Source organism: Vulpes vulpes, chromosome 16, assembly GCF_048418805.1.
Source record: "Vulpes vulpes isolate BD-2025 chromosome 16, VulVul3, whole genome shotgun sequence".
Taxonomy (NCBI): Eukaryota; Metazoa; Chordata; class Mammalia; order Carnivora; family Canidae; genus Vulpes; species Vulpes vulpes.
In genome coordinates, this window is record NC_132795.1 from 12,807,405 (window position 1) to 12,819,833 (window position 12,429).

A 12,429-nucleotide genomic window follows, 5' to 3' on the forward strand; every position below is an offset into this window, starting at 1 on the left:
TAGTCATGTTGTAATGCCCTTTCCAATCCCAAATTCATTCTTGCCTCCAGAAGATTATTGAGATGGAACTTGTGAAATATATAGCCTATTTCAACAAACAGCAATCGACTTCTTCCTTTACAGTTTCCAGGGAAGGAAAAAAATCACCTTGCCAGCCAGCACACAGGCTGTGGTCCGCCAAAGCTACGAGACTCCTAACTGTCGAAAAGGCACCAAGGGGATTTCAATATATACAGTGTGGATGTGTCAGAGGATGCATTTTATGAGAGGTCTAATCTGTGCATTTGAAAGAGAATGGCAGGAACAGTCCCATGGGGCCCGCCTCCCGGGCAGACAGTGTTTTCACTCTGTAAAGAATCCCACTTGATGAGAATCGATACGTGTAGTTGGTCTTGACTACAAATAGTTCATTACAAGCTGAGAAAAGGGCTATTGCCACTCCATGTGCTTTCTTCCCAGCTGTAATGGTCCCAACTCTCTCCATGTCAGAAAAGCCCACAATTATTTGATATAAAAGAATGTACAGGGCAATCCAAAAGCTAGAAATCTCACGTTGAGATATATGATTACAGGGGAACAGGTGTCTTGCATTTTCTAAGTCCTGGTGCTGATTTACAGCAGGACAGACATGTCCTCTGTTCTGTCCCTGCCCCTAGGACTCCTCCAAACGCACTGACCAAGACTGCTGGTCCCCAGAGAATGCCTAGCGTGCCACAGTGTGGCTTCCTGGAGACACAGATCCTCTCCTGCGCCTGAATTAGAAAACCTTGACCAGGACTAGAAGAAGCAAATGCAGCGTCAGCCCCGGGCTATTCTTGTCCCTCCAGTTGCTGCCCATCCTCAAAGTTGGAGACAGCTACACTCGTGCTATCCGGGGTGCCTCAAACAAGCTTAAAACCGCGTCCCCTCTGACCTTTTGATTCCATTTAATGTCATTCATTCTACTTTGGAGGGCAGTATTACATCTTACTGAATCTTGTATTGGAAAGGTGCAAAAAACTTAAGTGTGCAGCTTGCTGGAATATCACAAAGTGAACACCTTCACGTAAATACTGGGCCCTTCACCCTCCATCTCCAGCCCACCCTCCTCTCAGGGGTGATGCCATCAGTTAGTCTCACTTGATTTTGAGCTTCATGTGAATGGAATCATATACATCCTGTCTTTGGATCCGAGATCTATAACTCAATACCACATGCGATTGATCCCATCTTGTTGCATGTACCTGTATCTTGTCCATTCTTATTGCTGTGTGATATATTGTCGCCTGAATATATCATACTTCAGTTATCCTCTCTACTGCTGATGGACAGCTGAGTCGTTTCCACTTTTGTGCTATTATGAATAACAGTACTAAGGAGGTTTATCCTTATGCATATACAGATATTCTTGTAGGGCGTACACCTAGGAGTGGGATTACTATCTTTTTAAAGTATGTACACAGTTTGAAATTGTTCTCAATGCTTTTATCCTAGAAGATCCTTTGCACTTTCTTTCCCAGGAAAATATCAACTCTCAGAGCCTCTTCTGCCACTTTGTTCTTGGAGCTCTGCTCTATATCATGGAATGATAGTGGGCTACCGGACGGACAGTCATTGCCCTTGGGCATCTGTGCTCGCAGCCCTCCTTCTCAGGAAGTGACCTAGAAGCATTCCTGAACAAGTCTGACCAATCCGAGAGCATTCTCTTCCTGCCACAGCCCCTTTTCTTGAGGTAACACCAATACCGTATGCCCTACCGTGCCACCCTCTGGGATTTTCTGTCCCTTTCATACCCCTCTCTTGCCAGAATCACATACTACAGTATCAAAATTACACAATGAAGTAAGCTCTGAGCAATTTTAATCACTATAAATGTCTTTCCTTGAGAAACCCTACACCCCCGCCCCTACAAGGGAAGCAGCATGCTAACTAACCATGTAAAGAGTCACGCTGACTCCACTTCCAAATGGCTCACCTTCTCTCTCAGAAGACAGGATTCCTAAGCACTGGCCCTGGCTCGCCCTGGAAGTGGAGTGACCTCTAACAAGGTAACTCTAAGAGCAGAAGGAGAAAAATAATACCCGTCTCCTACTTACACAAGGATGGGATTTATTAAGTGTTAAAGAAATAATGCTGGGTAAAAACTTAGTGATGAAAGGAGTATAAATATTTTAAAAATTATCTTTATTATCCACTTCTAGTCCTTTAGCAAGCTTGCACTTAAACACCTATCAAAAAAAAAAAAAAAACACCTATCTATTCTAAAGATGAAATAGTTTACAACATTTCAGAATACTTTTCGAGTAGCTCATAATCTCCAGTTCAGTTGGTAAGTTATATATTTGTAACTAGAAATCCTTTCACTCATCCCTATTAGTCTCATATTAAGAATAGCTGATGACTATTCTCTTACTATGATACTTCACATAATTAAGATTGCTTTTAAGCCAGTGCTTTTTCTTCCTCTGACTAAATTACACCGAAGCATTCATCTTTTCAGAATGGGTTCTAACAGTCAATTCCCTACGCATTGCCATACTCCAAAATCAAATTTTGAAGTTCCAAAGTGTCTTGGGTCATTTAATTATAATTGGCCAACATCAAAAGCCATAACATTCTTTCATTTGTTCATTCAGCCATTCAATAACTAGATAATTGTTTTAAGCTTACTATTAATAAGCTTGAGATTCATTATAGCACCAGACAGATGAGTCCCTCGTCTCATGGAGCTCACTTCCTAAATGTATTGAAAAACAAAGTAAAAACACACAACTTATAAAGGCTATGAGGACACTAAAGCCAAACGCTGGCCGAAAGAATGACCAGGATAGGGGCTACTTGAAATTGCATGATTGAAGAAGGTCTTTCTGAAGAGGTTACATTTGGATGGAAATCTAAATGATCTTAGGAGATGCCATGGAACAGTGTATGAAAAAGGTTTCTGTGCAGAGGATACAGCAATGATAGGCCCTGTGTAGGGAAAGTCACTGAGGCTCCAGCATGATCTGCAAAAGGAAAGGAGGAGTGTAGGGAGGCTGGGGATGCAGGTGGGAATCAGACCAAATCCAGACTTGTTAGCTGTCATTAGGAGTTCATCTTGCGAGTCCACAGGTACTGATTCCATTGGTGAATGATCATATGTGTAAGTTGTTCTCTGGAATAATAAATCCAAGAGTATGATCCTGTCACTATTGTATGCGCTTCTCCACTTTGTGGTTCCCTGGATTCCCAAGGTGTCTCTGCCATCGGCACTGCTAGCCACCTTTTCTATCTTAAAGCCTCTCTTTTTCTGAAACATAACCTTCAACTGTATCGTTTTTTACAAGCTAAGATTTAATTAAATCATACCTGAAGAGCTGAGACATAATACATTTAGTTTTTCATATGTAATTTTCTTATGCTTGGGCAATAGAAAGCCATAGTTAAGAGTTTAGGCTCTAGATGCATCAAAACCAGGTCCTATTTCTGTTTTTTTGACACTTTTACTGCGTGTAACTAGCATATTACTTTACCTTCCTGAGGTTTTTTTTTAATCTGTAAAATGGAAATTATATACCTACCTCAGAGTTAGAGATAATACATGTTAACCCTCAAGAGATGGCCGTTAATAATACTAATATTATTCAAAAAGCAAAAACCATAGAACTTTGTAGTAAAAAGAGAAGTTAAATATTACTCCATTTACTGTTCTCATTTTGTGTTTAAGCCTCTCCGAAGCTAAATTAATTGTCAATGATCACATAGTTAGTCAAAAGTTCACCAAATCTCCCTAGTCAATAGTCTAAAGGAAGAATAATTCAGCTATTCACCACTTGCTTTAGCTCTGAGATTAGGCTTTATGAACAATGTAATCATTACTTGAATAAATCACAAAGACATTCTGATACCTGACAGGGCGAATTGTGATTGGGATAGTGTGTGGTTTATTAAATGCTATTTTTTTAGGACTTGAAAGATTCAGAACCATGAATTCTACTTTTTATTCGATTTGTTAAATGGAAAAAGTCAATAAGAAGATATACTTTTTATATAGAGCGCATCCACCAAATGTGGATTGTAATTCATAGACAGAGCTCTGACAAGAAAAATTGCAGGTTATAGAAGAGCTTTGGTAAGCAAATTATTGAGCATAGTGGATATGTCAACTCAGGGCCAAAATCTAGAGAAGTAGCTGTTCTGGCACAGAATTATACAAAACCCACTTATTTCAAGTGCCTGTCTTTGGCAAGTTTTCACATAGTTATCACACAGACATGAACTGAGCTGTGTAAGTGTGATGAGGGGAAAAAAAAACTAAACCTGAAGTGCAAGCTTAACAAGTAGGTTTTTACATGAACTCTGCATACTGTATTTTTAAATTATTTTTTAAAAAATTATTTTATTTTTTGCTTATTTATTAGGTAAGTAAACTGCAATCACAGAAGAAAAATAGGAAATATAAATAAGCAAAAAGAAATTCATTTATAATTCTACCACTCAAAAATAACTATTATTAACACCTTGCCATCTATAAACACACACACACACACACACACAAATTCTTCACATATCCAAGTTAATTCTTATTTTATCTAGAGACATATATCAAAGGAATTTGACACAAACTTTTAAACTGATTATTATACTGAAAAGTGATTATCACAAAAGAAAAAAACATTTCATATGAAGAACTTCAAATTTTTCAATCATTGTTTACCGGTAGTAACCCACTTAAGTAGCCAACAATCCCTTTTCTTTAGGACTGTATAAGGGGGGGATCCCTGGGTGGCGCAGCGGTTTGGCGCCTGCCTTTGGCCCAGGGCGCGATCCTGGAGACCCGGGATCGAATCCCACGTCGGGCTCCCGGTGCATGGAGCCTGCTTCTCCCTCTGCCTATGTCTCTGCCTCTCTCTCTCTCTGTGACTATCATAAATAAATAAATAATTTAAAAAATAAATAAAAAATATTTTTTTAAAAAAAGGACTGTATAAGGGATTTATGACAACAAATTCTATTCTCATTAACAAAATTTTACTAAACACCTGTCATAGTCTAATATTTTAGGAAACACAAAACAAGTGTCTATGCTTTTGAGAAATGATATCTGCAAGGAACACACACAACAAATTCAGTTACTTGGGCAAAATGGTTGGTAGGTGGTGAGGAACACTCACTGATTTTCTGGTTCTCATGAGGTCAATACTCTTCTTTTTTTTATTTTTTAGGATTTATTTATTTATTTATTCATGATAGACATATATATAGAGAGAGAGAGAGGCAGAGACACAGGCAGAGGGAGAAGCAGGCTCCATGCAGGGAGCCCGACGTGGGACTCGATCCGGGGACCCCAGGATCGCGCCCTGGGCCAAAGGCAGGCGCCAAACCGCTGAGCCACCCAGGGATCCCCCAATACTCTTCTTTTTCAAAGTCTTCCTTGTGAAATGAAATATTACCTGTGTTCCCCTTTCCTCATGAGAAGACAGGCAGGCAAAGTCTATTATGCACATTGTATTCTCAAGATTTTTTTGAATTTGCTTAAACTCTGCTGGACAGATGGGATTTCTAAGTTATTTTGCAGACAGAGACTCAGCTAAGAAGTCAAGTTTTTAAATTTTAAATGTCCTTTTGATTTGCTGGGAAAGACAATTGATGCAGCCACTTCCAATCTACTTTTAAATTGTATTCTCATTGAAGTATCTTCTAATTTAATATTTTTACATAAATATTTGTTTTTATTGTATATGGTAACCCCTATCAGGATGGCTTGTGCACTGCTGTTCCCTTTCCTAGGATCCTCTCCCCTCCCCCCTCAACTATTAACCTCTCTCTTCCTATTCACAACCAAACACCCTTTCCTTAGGGAAGACTTTGCTGATGCCTACAAGTTTTTTCCAACTCTGTGTTTTCATAGCCATATTTATATACTCTCTCAAACACTCATCTCAGCTATAATTTGGATTTATTTGGACAATGTTTTACCAGTGTTTTTTCCTTTCCAGACAATAAGCTCAAGTTTTTGCTCACAACTGCATCTGCAATGCTCAGCAAAGTGTGTAGAACATGCTAGATAATAATTGCTTGTTGATTAAAATTCACTAAGGCCAGGGATGCTATTTCATCTCTCGCTCTCTCTTTTTTTAAAGAGAGAATGCGTACAAGTGTGCACAAGAGTGTATAAGGGAGAACAGCAGAGGGAGAGGGAGAGAGAGAATCTTAAGCAGTTTTCATGCCCAGGGTGAGCCTGATGTGGGGCTCAATCTCACAACCCTGAGATCATGACCTGAGCCGAAATCAAGGGTTAGATGCTTAAGCCACTGAGTCACCCAGGCACCCCTCTCCATCTCTTTAAAAAAAATATTTTTTAACCTAATTTAGTTATAGTCCTGATCTGTATGCAGGGCTCTACCCAAGGTAGGTGTTAGTATCTGCTAAATGCTTGGCATTTGATGAGTAGTCACTTGGGAATTTTACTACACATTTGCATTGATATATTTGTTTCAAGAATCATATATATTCCTATATATTTTTTCACCCATCCCATATCTAAAGTACGTAATCCATCTTTAACAAAAACATCTTGCTCTAAACATAGCGATACATTACAATAGGCTCTGTATACGGCATTATCACCAAAATAGGAGCATAGAGTCAGTCCATACACTCTGTCCATGGCTTATGGAAAGATCTGACTCTGAGTCCAGCAATGATACATCCTATACCTGAGAAATAGGATTTCCAAGTCAGCTCATGGCCCTGATATTAAGATAAAAATCCACAACTTCTACTAAAAGTTGTTGCCAGTTATTCACTTGCTAATTGATATTTTTATTTAAATCATTTTGCTTTTCCTTGTGGTTTCAGATAAAACTCATTTCATTTAAATAATTACATGTTATTGTCCAAAATTATCTATTCATCATAAACCATGAGCATCGAATATGTGTCAGCCACAACCCTGTGTGTTATCAAAATTAAAGAAATCCAGCACAAAGAGCAGATTACATTTTATTCACCTCTCTCTCTCTCTCTCTCTCTCTCTCTCTCTCTCCAAAACATTTAGGAAATCCCCAAGAATTTAGTCCACTACGACTTTTATCACAATTTCCTGCCATCTCTTACTCTATAGTACTTCAAAATGCCCAAGTCCTCAATTTCTCTATTTACTCCTGGAAGCTTCTAAATCTGTCCTATGATCTTGGTTCTCCATCAGCACCTCTGTCCCCCACAGTGATCTCCCCAAAGCTCTCACTTTCCTTCCTACTAATCCCTGAGCAGCATGGTTGTTTAACTGCATTCCTCACAGAAACTGCACAGAAAATTTTCTCTTTCATCAAATTGACAAATGCTGTGGAAAGATGCTGTGAATCTACATAGATTACTATTTTTCACATCACAATCACATTCAAAACTCATCTCCTTTGATAAATAAGAAGCTGTTATCACAATCTAATTCTCCAGCGCTATATTTGGTTGTCAAAGAAAGATGTAGATGTGTGTGTGTGTGTGTGTGTGTGTGCACTATGCAGGTACATGCCAACGAGTCTGTGAATCTTGCATGTGTGTCAGTGAGCCTGCGAGTCTTTGTCGGGTGTGTGTGTGTGTATGTGTGTCATTGAGTCTGTGTTTCTCTGCAAGGTGTGTGTGTGTCAGTGAGCCTGTGAGTCCTCGTAGGGTGTGTGTGTGTGTGTGTGTGTGTGTGTGTGTGTGTGTGAAGTATGTATCCTGGAAATCCACAAATTGGGCATAACTGAGAAAAAGTGGAAAGGAAGGGACAGTACTATTAAAGGAAGAGCATAACAATGAGCAAGATTGTGAAAGTGAGTCCCTGTACCTTCTCCTTCCAGATCCCAAGCCATTTTCAGATATCACCTTTCCACTGCAACACACTTAGCCATGAACATTTTCGGAAACATAGTGACATCATTTTCAAATTCATAACCTAAATCTTGACATCATGCTTCATGGTTCCAAGGAATAATAGGGAATAATAGGAGTTAGTCTTCCTAGTCTTTCCCGACTGACCCTAAATCTACACTCTGCTTGGGTCTTTCTGAAGTTCCCATAACTCCTTTCTCAAGTATCTGAAGAGTAGCCAACACAGACATGCATCATATATGCGTATAGAATTACATGGATTTTTGTGAGTATATTTAAACATGTGGATCAAACTATACATAATATTCTGCAACTTGCTATTTTCATGTCTTACAGATCTTTCCATACTGGGATATATTCGGCTACTTCATTATTCCATAGAATTATATGTATATGTATGTATATGTATATTAAAAAAACATGCATACCATGTCCAATTTAACCAACTTTTACTGACAAGCATTCATGTTGTGATCTTCCTATGAGAAATAACACTGTAGTACCATTCTTGTTCAGACTCCTGGTTCATAGGTGTGAGTATTTATGGTTAGTGTTTCTCAAATCTGGCTTTACATTAAAATCATCTGAAGAGCTTTCAAAAATACTGCTACCTATGCTCCCTAGCCCTTCCCTCCACTAGACAAGTTATACCAGAATCTGGGAGTAGGGCCCAGGCATGAGTATTTAATAAAATCTCCCCAAGTAATTTTAATATGCAACCAAGGTGAAGAAATATTACTAATTATGAAGAATTGGAATTGCTGACTTGAAGGGTATATACATTTTACTTTTCTTTCATTATACATTTTGAATGCATTTGTTAACATTTAAATTACATACAATTGCAAATTATGTAACATCATTACTTCCGCTCTAAGTAAAGTTCTCAGGAAATCTGAAAGGATAAGCCAAATACCAGGAAAGAGTCTCTTTCTAAGCTGAAATGGGACCTCCTCTGAAATGCCTATATAAAGTGAGTAAACTCTACCTCAAGTTATTACTTTCACAGCACTGTGTTTATTTTCTTTGTATTAAAGGCATAGCTCAGAGATGTTGCTGGTTTGGTTCCAGACCACCAAAATAAAGCAAACATCACTACAAAGTGAGTCAAATGGGTTTTTTTTTTTTTTTGTCTCCTGGTGCATATGAAAGTTATCTTTATGCTCTACTGCAGTCTATTAAGTTTTTAAAAATTGAGAAATACTTTGTTGGAAAGTAATTGGAAAATACTGTATTGCTAAAAAATCACTGAACACAGATCACCATAATAAATAAAATAATAATAATGAAAACGTTAAAAATATTATGAGAATCATGAAAACATGACACAGAGACATTCAGTGAGTAAATTCTGTTGGAAAACGTGGCACCAGTAGACTTGCTTGACACAGGATTACCATAAACCTTCAATTTGTATAAAGAAAACACACACACAATATCTATGAAGCACAGTAAAGCAAAGTGTGCAATAAAATGAGTATGTCTGTCCTTGTGACAATTCGCAAACATTTCATGTAGTTGATTGTTGTCTTTTACGGCCCCTGATCTCCAAGAGAACAGGAACCCAATCTGTTTTGTTTATCTGATAATCCTAAAGCCTATCATAACAGGACCTAGAATATAATAGATTGTCAATATGTGTGGAATAAATCAGGCCCTGTGGTTACCTGGTCAGTGGTTAACCATGTTAGACTGTGAAAGGACCAGTAAAACGAAGGAAAAATACTGGTTGTTCTCATTCACCAGATCTAGCCTCTCCAAATAAAATACAAGTTATTTATTTATTTATTTATTTATTTATTTATTTATTTATTTATTATTTAAGTTAACTTTAATTACAGTATAGTTAACATAAAACAAGTATTTTACCTTAGCCAAAAGAACCCACAAACCTACACTATCAAACAAGAAACAGATCTAACGTGTGACAAATCTTTACCATGTGGTTAAAAGAAAAAAACACAAAGAAATTAGAAGGTAGAATATAACAAGCCACCTTTAGCAATAAACTTGTGCCTTCTCTGCTATTCCCCTGCACTTTGGTAAACACCTAAAAAATCTTATACAGCAAATGGTACAGTTAAGCATGAGGAACACTTATAAGATGTGGGTGCAGAGGTCATCAGCTGTCACTGAGAGCATGATTCCTCAGCTGTTCCCTTTCTTTCTCCCTATAAGTAAGTCCTATAAAAAGGAGGGGTCAAGACAGCAATTTCCCTTTGATTCTGACTACCATATTAAATTGCTCAGGATCATAGTTGCAGAAAGCCTCTAGATTCTTCTTTTCCACATATAATTTCTATATAAGAAGTAACACCTAGCCAAGCAACATATGCATTATGTCGAGTAGGACTAACGGTTTTTTAAAAGTCCTCAGTGTTGTAAACTGTGAATACATCTAGATTTTCCTTCTATATTATACCTGACTAAAACACAAGGAATATTGACTAAATGGGAAGGAGACTTTACATCTCTTTTATTTGATGTTTCAGGGTGAATTGCTTTTACATTTTTTAGACTTTTTTTTCATTATTTTTTTTTTTAATTTTAGAATAGTTCTAGACTTACAGAAAAGTTGAGGAAAGTTCCCATGCGCTCCACACCCAATTTTTTTAATATTAACATCTTACTGAAGTATGGTACATTTGTCACAATGAACCAATATTGATACACAATTAGTAGCAAAAAGAAAAGTCAATGCTTTATTCATATTTCCTTAGTTTCTACCTAATGTTCTTTTTTTATTCCAGGCTTCCATCTAGGACACTGAATTACATTCACCCATCATGTCCCTTAGGCCCCTCTAGTCTGTCAACGTTTCTCAGTTTTTCCTTGGTTTCCATAATCTTGACAATTATTAAAAATACTTGTCAGAAATTTTGTAGAATGTTCCTCAGTTTGGACTTTATTGATATTCTTCTCATGATTAGATTAGGTATTGGGTTTTGAGGAGGAACCTGACAAACACTGCCTCAACAACATGATCGAGGTTAATATTAATAGTAATATCATGTCCATATCGTATACCCTTGGTATGATATAAATGGCACCTGTACACTTGTGAGCTCTACTCTTCAAGTACAAAGTTCTATTCCAACATATTTACTTCTAAGAATTCAGAAATCCAACATATGTAACTGGTAACACAAAGGAATTTAGATATATAGTGAGATCAAGCTATTTCCCTCCTTAACATGAAATAAAGTGTTCTTATTTCAATTTTTTTTCTCAGAGGACAAAAAACCCTTTCACATGTAAGCCTGTCATAGATTTTAAAGGATTTCTACACATGGAGCAAAGTATTAAGATAGGCAGTGAATTAAAGTAAGAGTTTATCCATCACTCAGTAATTGCAGAAAAACCCAAGTTATCCTTTGATAGCCTAAAGGAAAACAAATTGGTAGATACATTTCTGCTATTTTTAAAAAAATAGTGTTTCTATTATAAAACACAACATTCTTTTAAAAACTCTATTCTAAGTATTTATATTTAAGACACACAATATACCGAAGTAAAATGTGTTCAGACTCTCCTGACCATCCTTTATGTCAGAAATGAATACCAACAGCTAATGTAGGTAATGATTGAGTCCTTGGTGTGGGGCAGCAAAGGAAAGAGCTAATAAAAACACTTCTTCTGAACCTATGTAGATAATATAATTCAGTAGAGCAGCCCACCCCAAGTGATAAGGAGACTGGATACCACAGGCCAGATGTGACTTAAGTGGGAATTATTGCTAATATGAGAGTCAAAATGTCTCTTAGTTGTAATATATGGACAGGAATAGCGACCTTTCCCAAATTGGGGAATGCTTTTATATCAGACCAAAAAGATGGATAATAAATCTATATCTTTAAACACAACAATATTTAACACTTAGAATATAAATGTGTGCATTTACCCATATGTACTTACATATATAAATGCATATATATTTATATACATACACACACACTCATATGTCTAATTATCTAATGTATAAATGTGCTTTTTAAAAACCCAAGCTAGCTACTGAATTTTCAGGGAAGTTTTGTTTTGATTTATTTTGTATTTGGGCTTTTTTAAAATTAATAAGTACTCATTAATTAAATACCTCACAAGTTAAAAGAACAGAAGTGAAGATGGTACATTGGTTAATCATGCTTCTTAATATGAGAATCTAGCTCTGCAAACTGAGAAACCCAAAGACAGAAAAGGAAAATTTTTCAAGTTACCCACTAAAATTCACATCATATTGATAATTAAAGTCCTTTTCTCTCTTTATTTCTCCGGCCACTTAGATAAAAAATATATCTTCCCTCCCTGGTATGGAAAAAAAAGCATTCGAGAGATAGGTAATTAGGCTTTATGCCATTTAGGAAGTAAAATGGATAAGTATCTACTTTGATTGACAGTTATTTTACTGTTAGGAAAGCTGTTTTGCAAGAAGGTAAATCTTGCTGTTCATTCCATCCCATTTAATATTTTTCATTATAGAAAGAAAATTAAGTTATAGGAAGTAGTTTTGAATTATTTTTCTTTAGCATAATTATAATTATAATTAAAAAGTGAAAGAGGAGAGAGGCAGAGTTTGTGTTCCCTAGAAGGGAAAGCACT

The 12,429-nt window shown here is 36.8% G+C and overlaps 1 long non-coding RNA gene across 6 annotated transcripts in view; it reads right to left on the reverse strand.

The window, feature by feature from the left end:
• Positions 1-12,429, reverse strand: part of LOC112922593 (uncharacterized) — a 168,566-nt gene that overhangs the window by 64,364 nt on the left and 91,773 nt on the right. The gene's annotated exons all lie outside the window — the stretch shown is intronic.